The sequence below is a fragment of the Scyliorhinus torazame genome, chromosome 2 (assembly GCF_047496885.1).
Source record: "Scyliorhinus torazame isolate Kashiwa2021f chromosome 2, sScyTor2.1, whole genome shotgun sequence".
Taxonomy (NCBI): Eukaryota; Metazoa; Chordata; class Chondrichthyes; order Carcharhiniformes; family Scyliorhinidae; genus Scyliorhinus; species Scyliorhinus torazame.
Genome location: NC_092708.1, coordinates 339,379,359 through 339,397,379, shown reverse-complemented (window position 1 = coordinate 339,397,379; position 18,021 = coordinate 339,379,359). Strand labels below are relative to the sequence as shown.

Below are 18,021 nucleotides of genomic sequence, written 5' to 3'. Positions count from 1 at the left end.
GTTGTTTGCAAACCCATTAATAAGGCTGGTTTTCAATGTTTTTTACAGCAAGGCTAGTGTGTAAAACATTGAAGGTCCCATGATTCTGCACAAATTGTATTTGCATAGTTTGCAAGTGAGCGAACCCTGTGAAGGAGTAGTGTATTACTGACAGCAGCCTTTGTATTTCGATACTTAAATGGAGGCAGTAGAAGTTGCTGTTAGTTTTACACAGTAATGAAGTGCACACTGAGTTCAACTGTCCTTATGCCCATAAATTGCAAGCCAATAATTGTGCTAACTTTGTGAGATGAAGTTACAATAATATCCTGATGTCTCCTAGTCTTTAATGCATTTCAATAGTCCGAGGGTCCGAGTGTTGCAAAGCACTTAAAAGATGTGGGAGTCTATATTTACAATGATGTGGAGATACCGGCGTTGGACTGGGGCGAACACAGTAAGAAGTCTTACAACACCAGGTTAAAGTCCAACAGGTTTGTTTCGATGTCACTAGCTTTCGGAGCGCTGCTCCTTCCTCAGGTGAATGAAGAGGTATGTTCCAGAAACATATATATAGACAGATTCAAAGATGCCAGACAATGCTTGGAATGCGAGCATTAGCAGGTGATTAAATCTTTACAGATCAGAGATGGGGTAACCCCAGGTTAAAGAGGTGTAAATTGTGTCAAGGCCAGATGGTGGGGGATGAATGTAATGCGACATGAATCCCAGGTCCCGGTTGAGGCCGCATTCGTGTGCAGAACTTGGTTATAAGCTTCTGCTCGGCGATTCTGCGTTGTCGCGCGCCCTGAAGGCCGCCTTGGAGAACGCTTACCTGGCGATCAGAGGCTGAATGCCCTTGACTGCTGAAGTGTTCCCCGACTGGAAGGGAACATTCCTGCCTCGTGATTGTCGCGCGATGTCCGTTCATTCGTTGTCGCAGCATCTGCATGGTCTTTCCAATGTACCACGCTTTGGGACATTCATTCCTGCAGCGTATGAGGTAGACAACGTTGGCCGAGTCGCATGAATATGTACCACGTACCTGGTGGGTGGTGTTCTCGCGTGTAATGGTGGTATCCATGTCGATGATCTGGCACGTCTTGCAGAGATTGCACCGACCTCCTCAGAAGACAAACATGGGGCACAACCGACAGAATACCCTTCGTCGTCCAGTACTTTCCTGGAGCGGGGAAACTACGAGATCTTCTTCACAGCCTTCAACACGTCATCGATGAAGATGAACATCGTGCCAAAGTCATCCCCGCACCCCCACTACTTGCCTTCAAACAACCGCGCAACCTCAAACAAACCATTGTTTGCAGCAAACTACCCAGCCTTCAGAGCAGTGACCACGGCACCACACAACCCTGCCACGGCAATCTCGGCAAGATGTGCCAGATCATCGACAAGGATACCACCATTACACGTGAGAACACCACCCACCAGGTACGCGGTACATACTCGTGCGACTCGGCCAACGTTGTCTACCTCATTCGCTGCAGGAAAGGATGTCCCGAAGCGTGGTACATTGGCGAGACCATGCAGACGCTGCAACAACGAATGAATGGACATCACGCGACAATCACCAGGCAGGAATGTTCCCTTCCAGTCGGAGAAGTCCGTAAGAAACTATTGAGTCGTTAACACAACTCAGTCCATCACGTGAACCCCATCTCCCATCCATTGACTTCATCTACACCTCCCACTGCAGTGGGAAAGTGTGCAGCATAATCAAAGGCCCCTCCTACTCGGGTTATTCTCTCTTCCGACCTCTTTCGTCAGTCAGTAGGTACAAAAGTCTGCGAACCAGCAAGAACTGATTCAAAAACAGCTTCTTCCCTGCTGTTACCAGACTCCTGAATGACCCTCTTATGGACTGAACTGATCTCTCTGTGCATCTTCTCTAATATTGTTTGCACTATACTCCGTATCCTTCACCCGATGTCCACGTAGTTACATTGTGTATTTATCATATATCCTATGAGTTTTCATGCATGGACCAATCTGCCTGGACTTTACGCCGAACTATACCTTTCACTGTACCTTGGTAAACGTGACAAATCTAAATCTTGTCACGGAAACTCATGCACAAGCAATCGGCCCATTCGGCCATGGCACACTAGGAGGCCTACGGTCTGTCTGCCTGGGGCCGGACTAGAGCCCAAGTACCCGGAAATGGGTGGAGAACTCAAAGTTGTTAATGGGAATCTGCGCCGGAGTGCCTAATGCTGGGCAATGAGCAGAGAAATAATTGCACAGCCTTAGTTCTGGGGGCTGGTCAGACCAAAGTCCCTCTGTCATTGGCAGGTCGGGTACAGGCAGTTAAAATGAGCGTGTTGCCGCAATTTCTGTTTATTTTCCAATGCCTGCCGATTTTCCTGTCAAAGGCATTTTTTAGAGAGATTGAAGGAATGATTACCTCGTTCATCTGGGGAGGGAAGGTGGGCAGAATTAGAAAGATGCTGCTGCAGAGGGGAAGGCAGGGGGTTTGGGTCTTCCGAACATGATGTATTATTACTGGGCGGCGAATGTGGAGAAGGTGCGGAGCTGGGTCAGAGGGCTTGATTCCCAGTGGGTCAGAATGGAGGAGAGTTTGTGTCGGGGGCCGGGATTGAAGGCGCTAGCAACAGTGCCGCTCCCGATGGCCCTGGGAAAATACTCGGAGTCTGGTAATAATAGCTTCATTGAGAATTTGGAGGCAATTTCGCCAACAGTTCAGGTTGGGGGCAGGGTCAAGGGTCAAGGACCACAGATTTGAGCCAGGGAAGTGGGATGGAAATTTTCGGAAATGGGAGGAGAAGGGGATTAAGACACTGAAAGATTTGTTTCTTGGGGGTCGGTTTGCAGGATTGAAGTAGTTGGGAGCAAAGTATGGGCTGGAGCAGGGGGAAATGTTTAGATACATGCAGGTTCGAGATTTTGTCAAGGAGATACAGAGCTTCCCGGTGGAGCCGGCCTCCACATTGCTGGAGGACGTGCTGATGATAGGTGGTCTGGAGAAGGAGGTAGTGTCGGCAGTTTATGGGGCTATTTTGGAAGAGGAGTAGGCACCACTGGAAGGGATCCCAGCAAAGAGGGAGTAAGAGTTGGGAGAGGGTATGGAGGAGGGGTTCTGGTGTGAGGTGCTCCGGAGAGTGAACGCCTCCACCTCGTGCGCGAGGCTGGGGCTGATACAGCTGACGGTGGTATATAGATCAATTAATTTACAGTGCAGAAGGAGGCCATGTGGCCCATCAGGTCTGCACCGGCTCTTGGAAAGAGCACCCCACTTAAGCCCTCACCTCCACCCTATCCACGTAAACCAGTAAACCCACCTAACCTAAGAGCAAGTTAACATGGCCAAGCCACCTAACCTACACATCTTTGGACTGTGGGAGCAAACCGGAGCACCTGGAGGAAACCCACACAGACACGGGGAGAACGTGCAGACTCCGCACAGAGAGTGATGCAAGATGGGAATCGAACCTGAGACCCTGGAGCTGTGAAGCAACTGTGCTAACCACTCTGCTACCGTGCATATTGAGCACACCTCACAAGGGCGAGGATGAGCCGGCTCTTTGAGGGGGTAGAAGATGTGTGTGAATGTTGCGGGGGGGGGGGGGGGGGGGGCGTGATTCACCGGCGAATCACGCTCATATGTTTTGGTCCTGTCCAAAGCTGGTGGATTACTGGAAGGAGGTTTTTGGGGTAATCTCTAAAGTGATGCACGTGAAACTGGACCCGGGCCCTCGGAAGCCATATTCGGGGTGTCGGACCAGTTGTGGTTGGAAACGGGTGTGGAGACGGATGTTGTAGCCTTCGCCTCGTTGATCTCCCAAAGGTGGATCCTGTTGGGATGGAGAACAACGTTTCCGCCCTGGGGGGGGGGGGGGGGGGGGGGGGGGGGGAGGGAGGAGGGGGGGGAGGAGGAGGAGGAGGGGGAGGAGGGGGGGGGATCTGTTGGAATTCTTGACTCTTGAGAAGATTCTGCACAGAGAAAAGCAAGTAGAAACCCGGTTGTTAACTTATTCATAAGTGGTATTTGAAATATATTGCTTAATTGGAATATAGTGGCAGGTTTAGGAAGTAAGTTGAGGTTTTCTCTTTCACTTTAAGAACTGTTGTAACTGTTAACTGTAAAGCTATTTTTTTGTTGCTAATGTGGTAATTCTGTGTTTAAATTAAAGTTTGTTTCAACATAAATACCTATGGACAGGTCAGTATTATCTCTCCTGTGGTGCAGTAACATTTCCTCAAATTACAAATAGTTGAGTTCTTGTCTGGAATCCTAACAAAGTATTTTATATATTTGATTAGAGAAAGCAATGGGGCCATAGAGGTGGTAACCTCAAGTGGAGAGATAAGAAAATGGAAACTTACCTGTCAAAAGCCAACTCCACAGGGTGAATAACATCAAAGGGAAAGAAACCGTATAACTGTAGAACCCGAGAGAGACAGAGACAGCTAACGTCAGGACTGTATCAAGTTGCAGATATAAACTTCCGAAAGAAGCGGTCATTTTCAGACTTGGGTGGTCACCTTAACCTGCTTGTGGTAATTATTTGCTGGATTTAGCTCATTAAGTTACTTAATATTGGATGTTGCTTAGGAAAAGGAATGTTTCAGAATTCAGGTAACGTAGGTTTGGGGACCAAGAGGATAGTTTAATGTATAATTGTGTGTGACTCGAATCTTTAAGCGTCATAGTGTATTATAGTCCTTGTGTGGATTTTTGTTTTTGTTTTCGTAAATATTCTTTATTAATTGTTTACACAATGACAACACATCGTACCAGAAAAACAGATATGCCACTACAAACTGGGGTTCCAAGTTACTCTTCAGGTTTTGGGATACCCTCGCATTTAATATGAACGTGGTTCATAACATTGTTGACTAAATCAAAATCGTGAAATAGTTTCCTGTACTGTATTACTTGACTTCCGTATTCCAATGTGGTGTTTCTACAACCTGTACCAAGTTAAACTAGCAGCAGATCACCCTCCCTCACCTGCTTTTCCCCCTCCCTTCTGAAAGCTTTAAGCCATATATTCAAAACATCAGATCCTCAATATGGTGCTGTTTGACCCTTTCGACATGCGTTTCAAAAACCTTGGACCTTGTGGGTAAAATCACTTGCTTAAAAAGGGGCTTCTGTGCCTACGGGCAAGTCTGATGGTAGGAATGAATAACTGCTAGAATGGTGTTGCTTCTTGCATGCAGTCCTCCATTGTGCAACAACTGTAAAACCAAGCTTACCCAAAACACTGTTGCTCGTATCCTAACTGGCAGCAAGTTCAGTTGACCCATCAGCTCTTTGTTACTGACGTATGCTGGTTCCAACTCGAGCAACACCTCCAACTTAAAATGATCATTTTTTCTAATTCCTTCATAGCCATGCCCACATCTTATCTCTTTAACCTCCAATCTCTGTCCATCTCTGCTGACCTGTGCACCCCGATCTTCTCCACTCCACTGTGCCTTCAGCTGCTTAGGCCACTATCCCTGGAATCCCATCCCTAAACCTATAATTTTCTCTGTCTTTCTCCTCCTTTACGATGCTCCTTAAAACTACTTAGGTTTTTGGTCACCTGTCCAAATATCTCCTTGTGTGCCTCGGTATCAAAATATTTGTTATTTTCTGAAGTGTCTTGGAGATTTTTTTATTCACCATGTTAGAGGCACCATGTAAATGTAAATTATTTGTTTTATGCTGGTAAATTACCTGTGGGTGCTGACTTTTATCCAGGCATTTATCTTGGCTGTAGGATATAAGGGGACATATGGTTTGGGATTCAACAGATGACCAACCGCTAATTTGACCTTCCACCATAATGACTCAAAGCATACAATAGCTTATGTCCTTCAGTCCCCTACTTTCCTGACGTGTTCAAATTTTTTAAACACAAAATTGGCACCCGTGGTCCAGGTACTAGATAAAAATAAAACTGTTTGGCTATCTTATTACTTATCGCAGAAGTGGGATCCCAATACATAGCCCATACTTATCTCATACGTTCCTTCTGCCAGTCTGCTTTCTTTGGGCAACAAGAAACATTTGATCATTCATCATGAGAACCCTTCAAGTCTGGTCAACGGTTCATCAATTTTATCGGTAATCAGTTTGAAATTGTCACTGCAAATTGGATAGGGAAAACGTCTTCAGCCAGTTGTTGGATAAAATATTTTGTCATGGGTGTAGTTGAGGCAGTAAGCATAAAGTATTTTATAGGAAAAGCAGACAAACTTTTGAAGTAGGAAATGTTATTGAATTATGGAGGGTCAGTGGGGTAACATGATTGATTTAGCTAGAGCCAGTACTGAAATGATGGGCTAAATGCCTGCTTTTTTGATGTAAACTTTGGCTTTGTAGACCATATTATCTGATCGTTATTTAAAACCAAAAAAATGTTGGCAAAATGAACTGCATTCATGTTACCATTTAATTAATATAGAAGTGCCTTCAGATATTAAAGTTATAGCTAACCTACAATTCCATCAAGAATTGCAAGAAATTATAATAGCTGGGCAGGAGTATTCTGGATGAACTGAGGTTTGAGGTGAAGATGGGAGTCCAATAGATGTAGCAAAGACAAAGATGATTCCATAGGTAATAAGCTTAGTCGGGCAGTTTTATAGAGGTGGAAGTAGGTAGTGGTGGCACAGATATGTTACTGGAAGCTCATTGGAACGAAACATAGACACCAACATTGGAAATGGTCTGGTTCAACCTCGGGCGTTTGCCAGCATGAGGAATAGAATTGGCGACTGGGAAACAAAGTTTGCAGGGAGGACAGCAGGCAATGGCTTTGGTCTTCCCAGTATTTACTTGGAAGAAATTTTGGCTCACCCAAGTACCGGATCTTGGCTGAGTAACATGACAAATCAAAAGAAGTGAAGGAATCTATCTACAGATGTGGTAAGAGCTAGATTTTGACAGTGTACGTATAGAACCTGGAATAGTTTCAGATGAAAAATAGGAGAGGACCAAGGTTAGATCTTCGGGGAACTCCTGGATAATGGTGTGCAGAGGGATGAGTAGCCAGTGCAGATGATTCCCTGGCTATGACTGAATAGATCAGAAGGTGAAAGAAACCCCATCTAGCTTGGATGCCACAGGAGAGGTTGGTATTGGCGGATGGCATGGTCAACCATGTCAGGGGCTGCACACAGATTGAGAAGGATGATAGTTTCCCACCGTCACAGAATGTAATTTGTGGTTTTGATAACGACTGTTTCAGTCCTGTGACAAGGGTGGGAAGCTGATTGGAATCCAGATGTGGAGTTGTGGGAAAGATGTGTGGATTTTGGGGGAGGGCAACAATCCATTCAAGGACAATTGAGAGGAAAGGGAGGTTTTGGAGATGGGGCAGTAATTTACAAAGACAGAGGACCTGTAACTGAGTTGTTTTTGAAGAGGAAGTGTTAGTTGCAGGTTTGAAGGACCACTTCTAACTTAAATGTAAAGATGGAGGTGATCAAGAATCGGCTTGAAATCAGGTATGTGGTGATTGGTTAATATGAGAATAATTCAGGATATAAGTAATTAGAAAATGACTTCTTATAAAATCTGTTATTTGAAATTTTGATATGCACTTTAATTTTCATTGTTTGAATATCTAACAAACAAGATTTTGTTAATGAACATATCTGATTTACTGAATGGCTACTTGCAAGCTATTGCCCTGTGTTCATAACTAGGAAAATGCTTTGCTCAAGACTAATACTGTAACTAATATTACTTGAAGCTGCTCTGACACAAGTGCTTTTGGCTTTTCATATTTCCACTGGATTACAGTGTGATTTCATGACATCACTATGTCTGCTGTAGCAGGTGTGTCCAAAATGATTTTTTTTAAATATGAAAGGAACAGATATACATGTGGAAACTGAACTACTTCACCCGTCCATTTCTTGAATTAAATTAGTTGTTGATGAATTTGAGGACCTCAGTTAATTGTCATTGGCAGCTTTGAAATTAAAACATGTTAAATGGGAAGCAAGATTAATTTGTAAGTAAGTATGTGGGAAACAAATTCTCTGAACAGTTGTTGAATTCTTTTTCAGTTAGTGGCTTAAATACATGCATTGAAACCCATCTCCATATTTAATCTTGAAATCATGCAATTGAGAAATATACACATGTATAGTTTATTTGCCAGTATAAATTGCACATTATCTCTCACCACTGAGACACAACCAACTTGTCTAAATCCAGAAAGCTAGATGCACTGCATCAACTTACTGTCACTAGTTCAGAATCCTAGGACTATGCCCCAGCACCACATGGACTGCAACAATTGGGCAATTAGGGATGGACAATACATGCTTGCCGATGACGCTTACATCCTAAGAAAATATTAGCTTTTTAAAAACTTGTGAACAAGTTGGCAGAGCCAGCACTTAGAAGTCCCCAAGAGTGGATTAGAATATTGTGAGAATCTAACTAGCAGATATCACACAGCCTACTGACAAAGAACAATGGTAACTTTATTTTTTTCCCTGTGGAGGTCACTAACAAAGCCAGCATTTATTGCCCGTCTTTATTATTATTATTTAATTGCCCTTGAGAAAGTGATGGTGAGCTGCTACCCTGATCCACTGCGGTGCACGTGTAATGTGGGTAATCCTACAGTGTTAGGTTGCGAATTCCAGGATTTTCAATTCCAGGATTTTCATTATGATGAAGGAATGGTAATATATCCTCCCAAGTCATGATGGTGTGTGACTTGGAAGTGAAGCTTTCCGATGGTGGTATTCTGATCCATCTGCTAGGTGGTAAAGATCACTCACACTAACTTGATTTTATTTACGGAGATACTTCATGGCGATGATATAATGTAATGAAAAGATAGCATTGTGACAGAAATAAATACCATAGGCCTGTCCATCAAAACTAATCAAGAATACTGATCATGACTTCAAGCAAATCTGTGGTAAAGGAAAAATAAATAAGTTTTGAAGATGCCCTTGAAGAAGCCTGGTGAGTTACTGTAGATTGTGTATACTGCAGCCATGGTGTACCTGTAGTGGAGTGAGTAAATATTAAAGGTGTCAGTTAAATAAGTTGCCTTGTCCTGAATGGTGTTGAACTTAAGTATTATTGGAGTTCTCACATTCAAGCTAGTGGAGAATATTCCATCACACTCTTGACTTGTGGCCAGCAAATTGTGAAAATACCCAGTCGCTGACCAGTTCTTATAGTCACAATATTTATCTAGCTGTTCCAGTTAAATTTCTGGGGGCTGGCTAACCTCCAACAGCTCGAGTAGATGACAGAGTTCAATTTGTTGCAAGTTTCATTGCCATACATATCGTAATGGAGCCACCACTCTAAATGGGATAATCTATAAATACATATAATACAAATGACTTATAGTTTGCCATCTAATGTTATTTCAGCTCGTTTTGTTGCGGCATTTATGAGTTTAGATACCTCTATTTGATTATGACATTAAATGCTTAAACTGGCCAAAATTGTAAGACTACATTTCTATATGACCAGCTTCTAATTATGATCATTTAAACCAATCCAACATATTTTGACTATTGTGAATTCGAATATCCATTGCAGTGAATCACAACTGTAATAAACCGTTTGGTTTCTGTAATATTAACCATGAGCCAATATCTCAAGTACTTTACAAAATGCCAAAATGCAAAACATGGTTTAATGGGAATGAGTTTTGTGGAACTATCTTTTGGATTAGTGCATTACCATCCTACCTCCTCACTACCTTTCTATAGAATTTGAAAATCCAGTTTTTGAGAAAAAAAATTTCCGTCGCCAACTGAAAGGTTTAATAGTTTGTTACTTCTTTAGGATAAGGATGATTCATTAGAATTTTTAAGTGAGCTCCTAAGCAAAGTTATGTCACTACATGTAAGAAATTGTTGTCCGTTACAAATTACGTGCTGATATGTTGGGCGTGTGCAGGTTGTTCTCTTATTTATTTTGCCTTTACCACAGATTTGCTTGAAGTCATGATCTGTATTCTGGATTAGTTTTGATGGACAGACCTATGGTATTTATTTCTGTCACAATGCTATCTTTTCATCACATGATATCATTGTCATGAAGTATCTCCGTAAATAAAATCAAGTTCGTGTGAGTGTTGAAAGGAAATATATTCAAAATAATTTCAATAACTACCTAGGCTACAGCACTGAGTAGAAGGCACCATCAACTTTGGTTAATATGGAAAAGGAGAGTTGATGTTCATCTACTTTGTATCTGAGTACTTTGTATCTGAGATATCAATATATGTGCAAAAATATTTGACATCTTGAATTAATACTTCTTTATCCTGAAACCCAACATACAGTTTGATGTACTTTACTAGTTGCCTTAATCTTGCATCTTATTTTGAGATCACTGTTGGCTTCAAAGTCTCCAATATCATACATACATCATTCCACAATCAAAATGAATAATGTATTTGTGTTGACTCTTTTTATCTTTTACAAAACACTGTAACTTGCTGTATATTGAATTGTGCAGCACTGAAACAGATATTTAGCCTACTTGGTCTGTGTCCGTGTTTATGCACCACACAACGCTCCTTCCACCCCACTTCATCTAACTCTATCAATATAACCTTCCATTCTTTTCTTCCTCCAATGTTTATCTTATTTCCTTTAAATGCATCAATGCTATTTGCCGATATATAACTGATCACTGGGGGAAGACTTTCCTGGATTTATTGCTCCCCTTTATATTTATAGCCCCAATTTTCTACCCAATTAAACCCTTACATAAATTTTACAGATTTCTGTCCAGTCACCCTTCGGTCTTCAAGATTAGGTTGGAAATGCAGGCTTAAGTGGGGTGCTCTTTCCAAGGGCCGGTGCAAACTCGATGGGCCAAATGGCCTCCTGTACTGTAAATTCTGTACTGTAAATTCTATGATAAGACCCACAGCCTGTTCAGTCATTTCTCATTGATGTAACCTGCAAATTAATTATATTTTTAAATTTGATGACGTCTGTCTCAGTATTGATGGTACTCCCAATTTGATGTCACCATAAATTTTGAATTTGTATCTCCTTTGCTTGATTTTGATCTCTGTGCTTGATTTGGGACATTTCTGGGTGAAACAATTGCACAAGTTTGTATCCTACTTTGCACTTTCAGAGAAGCTGCCCTGTCAGTTGAGTATTTGTCATTTGACCGAAGCTTATCATTTGCAGCAATATTGCAAAGATTGGGTCTAAGGTAATTCCATGCATGGATTCAGGTTAATTGAAAATAACAATTTGAGGTTAATTTTACAGTTCAGTCTTATTTTGTATGTTTATCTGATTGTAGTTTTTCTCCAAACCAAATTGCCTTGCTTACTGAACCAATGATGTGGCAGTGTTAGTAAAATATTATTTTGACCTAAAATGCACTTAGCAGTTCAGTTGCCAGATCATTGGAATGAGGCAAATTTTGAAACTGAATCGCAATTTGGTAATATTTGAGTTAAATGATGAACTTTGCTCATGGCTATTTTCTTCTAAAACTCTAAAGTATTCATTAAATCCTGAGTGTATTGAGAAGCCCCTTTCAAATAAATATCTGCTGTTGATTCCTGACATTCATACAGCACCTCTGCCCTTGCATCTCCCTACCCCTCTGCCTCATTTTCCTCCAAGATGCTTATGCTTATCAAAACCTCTCTCTTTGACCAAGCTTTTTATTATCTGGCATAATATCTCCTTGTGTTGATGGTATCAGGTTTTATTGTATAATGCCCCTATAAAGCACTTTGGAACATTTTGTTATATTAAAGTTATTGTTTGATATTGCTTTCCTTAAACATTTTATCAATACTGGTGTAGAATCCAGTCTTTGTCATAAAGGATGCAGTGAACTTATCCTTTCTGTTGTCTTTGTGTTCATGCTTCTCTTTAAACTGTCAATTTTTGTTTCTCCTCTCATTCCTATTCCCTGTCCTGTTTTCTTGGTGGTCACAGGTAATAGTTGGAATGCTGGACGAGGCAGTATTTTATTGTGTGGGAGGGATCTGGCCAGTGCAGCAGACTGATAAATTAAATGCTTTTTAGAAATATAGAAAATAGGAGCAAGAGGACGTAATTGGGCTCTTTGAGTCTACTCCACCATTCATTATGATCATGTTTGATCATCCAACTCAACAGCCTGATCCCCTTTACCCCAAGTGCTATGTCTAACTCCTTCTTGAAAACATACGTTTTGGCCTCAACTGTGGCAGTGAATTGCACAGTCCGGCCACTCTCTGGATGAAGAGGTTTCTCCAGTATCCTCAGACTGTGACCCCTGGTTCTGAACACCCCCACCATTGGGAACATCCTTCTTGCATCTACCCAATCTAGTCCTGTTAGAATTTTTATAGGTTTCTATTAGATTCCCCCCTCATTCTTCTGAATACTAGCAAATACAATCCATACTGACTCAATCTCTCCTCGTACATCAGTTGTGCCATCCCAGGAATCAGTCTGATAAACCTACTTGCGCTCCCTCTATAGCAAGAACATCATTCCTCAGATAAGGAGACCAATACTGCACACAATATTCCAGGTGTGGCCTCACCAAGGCCCTGTAAAATTGCAGTTCATAATACTTCTAAGTTGTGCGTGTCCACAGATTTTGAAAGTGTGCCCTGTAAACCCAAGTCTGGGTCATTATGTTCAAAAAAAACAGTATACCTAACACTGTCCCCTGAGGACTCCACTGTATATCTTCCTCTAGTCTGAAAACAGTCATTCACCACTTTCCTGTCACTCAGCTAATTTCACATCCACGCTACTTTTTATTTCATGGATTCTAGCATTGCTGAAAAGCCCATTTTGTGGAACTTTATCAAATACTCTTTGGAAGGCCATGCAATCACATCAATTGCATTATCCTAATCAGCCCTCTCTGTTATTTCATCAAAAGACTCAAGTAAGTTAGTTAAACATAGGGCGACGTGGTGGTGCAGTGGTTCGCACTGCTGCCTACTGTGCTGAGGACCCAAGTTCGATCCTGGCCCCAGTCATTGTCTGTGTGGAGTTTGCACATTCTCATCTTGTCTGCGTGGGTTTCAGCCCCACAACCCAAAGATGTGCAGATTGCGTGGATTGGCCATTCTAAATTGCCCTTTAATTAGAAAATAAAATAATTGGGTACTCTGCATTTATTTATTTTTTTAAAGTTAGTTAAATATGATTTACACAGAGTTGGGAGAGGGTATGGAGGAGGGGTTCTGGTGTGAGGTGCTCTGGAGAGTGAACGCCTCCACCTCGTGCGCGAGGTTGGGGCTGATACAGCTGAAGGTGGTATATGGAGCACGCCTCACAAGGGCAAGGATGAGCTATCTCTTTGAGGGGGTAGAAGATGTGTGTGAACGTGACAGGGGACGGGGGCAAATCACATTCATATGTTTTGGTCCTGTTCAAAACCTAGAGGATTATTGAAAGGAGGTTTTTAGGGTAATCCCTAAAGTGGTGCACGTGAAACTGGACTCGGGACCTTGGGAGGCCATATTCGGGGTGTCAGACCAGCCGGGTTGGAAACGGGTGCGGAGGTTGTAGCCTTTGCCTGAAGGCGGATCCTGTTGGGATGGAGAGCAGCCTCTCCACCCTGTGCCCTGGAGTGGCGGGGGGGACCTGTTGGAATTCTTGACTCTTGATGGTTAAGTTTGAACTGAGGGGAAGGATGGAGGGGTTCTACAATTCATGGGTATTATTCCTTATGCAATTTAAAGAATTGGATAACATCGAATGTTACGGGGGGGGGGGACTGTGTTAATGGTGACTATGGGTGATTCCTTTTTGTTTGTTTATGTTAACATGCGGGCAGTTGTTTGGGGGTTAGTGGGAGGATGGTATTGTTGTTGATATGGGGATTGATATATTCATTACTGCTTATTGTTTATTGTTGCTGGATGTAAATTTGGGAGAAAATGTGAAAAAGGAGGAGAATAAAAATATTTTTAAAAATCATGATTTACACTCCGCAGATTTGTGCTGACTTTCTTTACTCCGCATTTGCCTAAGTGACAGTTAATGTTTTCCCGAATTATCGTTCCTAAAGACCATTGAAATATAAGTAGTAATGTACATATAGCCAAAAATACTTTCATAAACAACCAGATACTAATCTCCCTCTCCCCCCGTCCCTCCAAATCATCTAGCACATCCAGGTCCTTAAAGAAAGAAATGAATGGCCACCATCTCTGGTTGAACCTCCCACTGAGCCTCTGATGGTATACTTGACTTTCTCTAGATATGATAGCACAGTGGTTAGCACTGTTGCTTTACAGCACCAGGGTCCCAGGTTTGATGCGCGTCTTGGGTCACTGTCTGTGGAGTCTGCACGTTCTCCCTGTGTCCGGGTGTTCTGGCTTCCTCCCACAAGTCCTGAAAGATGTGCTGTTAGGTAATTTGGACATTCTGAATTCTCCTCTTGTACCCAAACAGTAACTTCATTGCAGTGTTAATGTAAAGCCTACTTGTGACAAAGATTATTATTATTATTAATAATAAAGACTTATATCAAGTCTTCCATCCAGTCTTGCATGGTGAGCGAGATCTCCAGTTGAGCAATATACACCTCCTGGCTATTAGGAGGCGAATGCAAGAACATCCACCCTAACTCCCGAATACAAAGGGGGGAGAAGTCCAAAACCCCCAATATTGCAACCAGCGGGCATGGCCCTAAGGGTTTCTGCAAAATCTTGGATATTGTGCAATAAAGGAGGCCCAGTATCCAGCAAGCTTTGGAGAAGACCAAAACGCATGCGTGTGGTTGGCCGGTGTAAGGGAACAGCAGTCACACTTGTTCTCTACGTTTTGAAAGAATCCACTCATCATTACCTTCGCCCCAAATGCATTCTGGGTAGCACTTTGAACTGAACCAAAGTCAGTCTGGCACAGGATCAAGTGGAATTCACCCTGTAAGGGGCTTCTCTCCAAACCTCCTCCGTAAGCACAGAGCCTAGTTCCTCTGCCCATTTCTCATAAACTCTATTCAAAGGGACAGGATCTAAAGCTAGAATGAGGCTGTACAGATTTGAAATTGACCCTATCCCCTGCTGTGTGCAGCCCAGTACCTTTTCTAACAGGGAAGAAAGGGGGCCAGGGGGAAGGATGAAAAATACGAAAAAGGTTGGGACCAGAGAGATTGTATTTGAGAGTTTTCTAAGGTTGGCAAAGCTTCCAACTAGGAATAAATCCATCAGACCTCTTGTTCTCCAGGACCTGAAAGAAGGATTCATGCCCGAAGGCATGAAGAGGTGGTTGTCACATATCTGGGCAAGTGACAACAGTGAGAGAAGATTGAAGTTCTGCTGAAACGGCTTCTAAATCTTGAGGGATGAAATCACCACTGCGTTTGAGGAAAGACCTACTGGGGAGAAGGGCAGCGGTGTGGCAATGATGGCATGTAGGGAAGAGGCTGTGGCACAAGACTGTGCCTCTAATCTACTCTAGATTGATTTGGCATCACTCATGTTGGCAGCCCAGTAGAGATTGTCTGTCTCTGTGAAACAGAGCGCTGCAGACTCTGGGACTCTTACCTTCCCAGACAAACGCCGATATTAATTTGTTGACCGTAAGAAAAAATGCTTTGGGTAAAAAAAAAAATGGGGATACTTTGAAATAAGAACAAAAACTTAGGTAACACATTCATCTTAACTGTTTGTATCCTGCCCAGTAAGGGGGAGGTTATTCCACCTCAAAGTCCATTTGATTTTGCTGATGAGGCTTGAAAAGTTCAGTTTGTGAAGTAAGGCACAGTTATGGGCCACGGTAATCACCAGATATTGAAAATTAGACGGCGAGAGACGAAATGGCAGCGAACCAAGCTGAGCCCCTCTTGCCGTTGAGTTCATTGGGAAACACTCACTTTTACTGACTTCTAATTTATAGCCTGAGAATGTGCCAAATCTCGTGAGTATCTTAACGATTTCTATTGAGGAGACCGGATCCGTAATATATAGGCTGTCTGCGTATAGTGAGATTGGTGCTCCTCCCTCTCTCGGTGTATTCCCCTCCATCCCTCTGATGACCTCAATGCTATCGTCAGAGTTTCATTGGCCATCGCGAAGAGCAATGGAGAAAGGGGACAGCTCTGAATAGTGCCCCTGACTAACGGAAAGTATTCAGAGGAGGTTAAATTTGAGCGGATGTTGGCTTTCTGGGAATTGTACATCAAACGAACCCAAAACCAAATCTATCCAAGATCTCAAAAAGGTAGTTCCACTCCACCCTATCAATTGCTTTTTCTGCATCCAAATATGCTATAACTTCAGATTCCCGAGCAGATGAGGGGGATAGGACAATGTTCAAGAGATGTTGGACATTGGCCGATACTTTTGATAAAGCCTGTCTGGTCCTCCAAAATTACACCTGGAAGACATGGCTCCATCCAGGGTGCCAGGACTTTTGCCAGTATCTTAACATCCGTGTTAAGGAGTGAAATGATATGACCCACATTCCACTGGGTCCTTACCCTCTTAGGAGCAGGTCGATTGTGGCTTGGGCCAAGGACGGGGGTAATGATCCCCTAGACAGTAAATTATTGAGCATGTCTAAAATTAAAGTATTAGTTGCTCTGAGACCTCTTATACAATTCGGGTGGGAAGCTGTCAGGACCAGGGTCTTTGCCAGATTGCAGTCAACTGATACAGTTCTGTATTTCTTCTGGGCTTAAGGGGAATTCCAGTTCCTGTTTCCTGCTTTCTTCAATGGTTGGGATGTGTAAACCATCTAGAAACTTCATGTCTGAAGTATCTGGAGGAGGCTCTGACTCATATAGCACATGGTAAAACGTACTGAAAACCGCATTTACCTGGAGGTGTGCTGAGACTAGATTACCTTCTTTGCTCCGAATCTGAGGAATTTCTTGGGAGGCTGCCTGCTTCTTGAGTTGATGTGCAAGAAGGCGGCCTGCCTTCTCCCCATGTTCATAGAAGGTGCCCTAGACGTTGTAATTGATGCACCGCTTTGTCCGTGGAGATCGATTCAAATTGCAGTTGCAAGTTATTTCTGTGCATCAGTAATTCTGGCGTTGGGGCAGCAGAATATTGGTGGTCAACCTTCAAGATGGAGTCCACCAGTCTTTGTCGTTCCTCTCTCTCTCCTTTTTCACAAGGTGAGCTTTATATGGGATAATTTCTCCCCGTATGAAGGCCTTTTAGGGTTTCCCACAGTGTTGACGGAGAAATTGGCTGTTTTGCTGAGAGTTTGATGAAGTCTGCAATAGCAGCAGACAGTCGCTCACAAACTTTGTCATCAGACAATATGGTGATCCCACCATTGATATTAAACTGGCAGGCCACAAGGTTGTACAAATGACAATGACATAAATGGCTAATTAAACCTTTTCTTCTTGTAGCGTTGGTTAAAGAATATCTATTAGCCTTGAATTATCAGCCAAAGCTATGGGCTTGAGTCTTGATGTGGAGCATGAACGAATGACCTGCTGACTCGAGTGAGTGCCACCACTGAGCCCATTGACTGGAAGAACAAAATTCTGCAGTTTCACTGGTTCCCTTTCTCCCTGTTAAATCGCATTTTGTTGATTCTTGATTGATGATTTTGTTTTCCTTGTTTATTGGAAGATTTTCTTTTTGCAGTCCTATATGTTCAGTAATATGTCAAGCATTTAGAAGTTTTTTAAAATGAATGTCATTTTTGCTAAACAACAATGCCCTGGGTATTTTAGTTGAATACTTTACTCATTGTGACAAGTTGTGATTTTATTGAATATAGTTAATTAATTTCAACAGGCCTCGAAGAGGTCATGTGGTTTCGATAAGCCTGTGTTGAGATGGGATAGGGGTGAAGAGGAGGGGCAATTTAGTTCGCATCAGTAGAAGTATACTTAATTATTGCACAAGTGTGTTTTCTTATGATTCATGCGATACTAGAGATCTCAGTACAGGCAAATGTACAGCATTTATGCCGCAGTAAGTTGAAAGCCATACTAAATGTATCCTGTATTCACAAGCCCTGTATAATTATATTGTATTTTATCATTGTTATATATTAATCAATTTCCAGAACCACATCCACTTTATCAGCATTATTTACAACTGGGGATTTTTGAGAACACTC

The 18,021-nt window shown here is 42.5% G+C and overlaps 1 protein-coding gene across 3 annotated transcripts in view; it reads left to right on the top strand.

Annotated features, from left to right (window-relative positions):
* rcor1 (REST corepressor 1) overlaps window positions 1–18,021 on the top strand; it is a 181,708-nt gene that overhangs the window by 68,026 nt on the left and 95,661 nt on the right. The window lies entirely within an intron of this gene.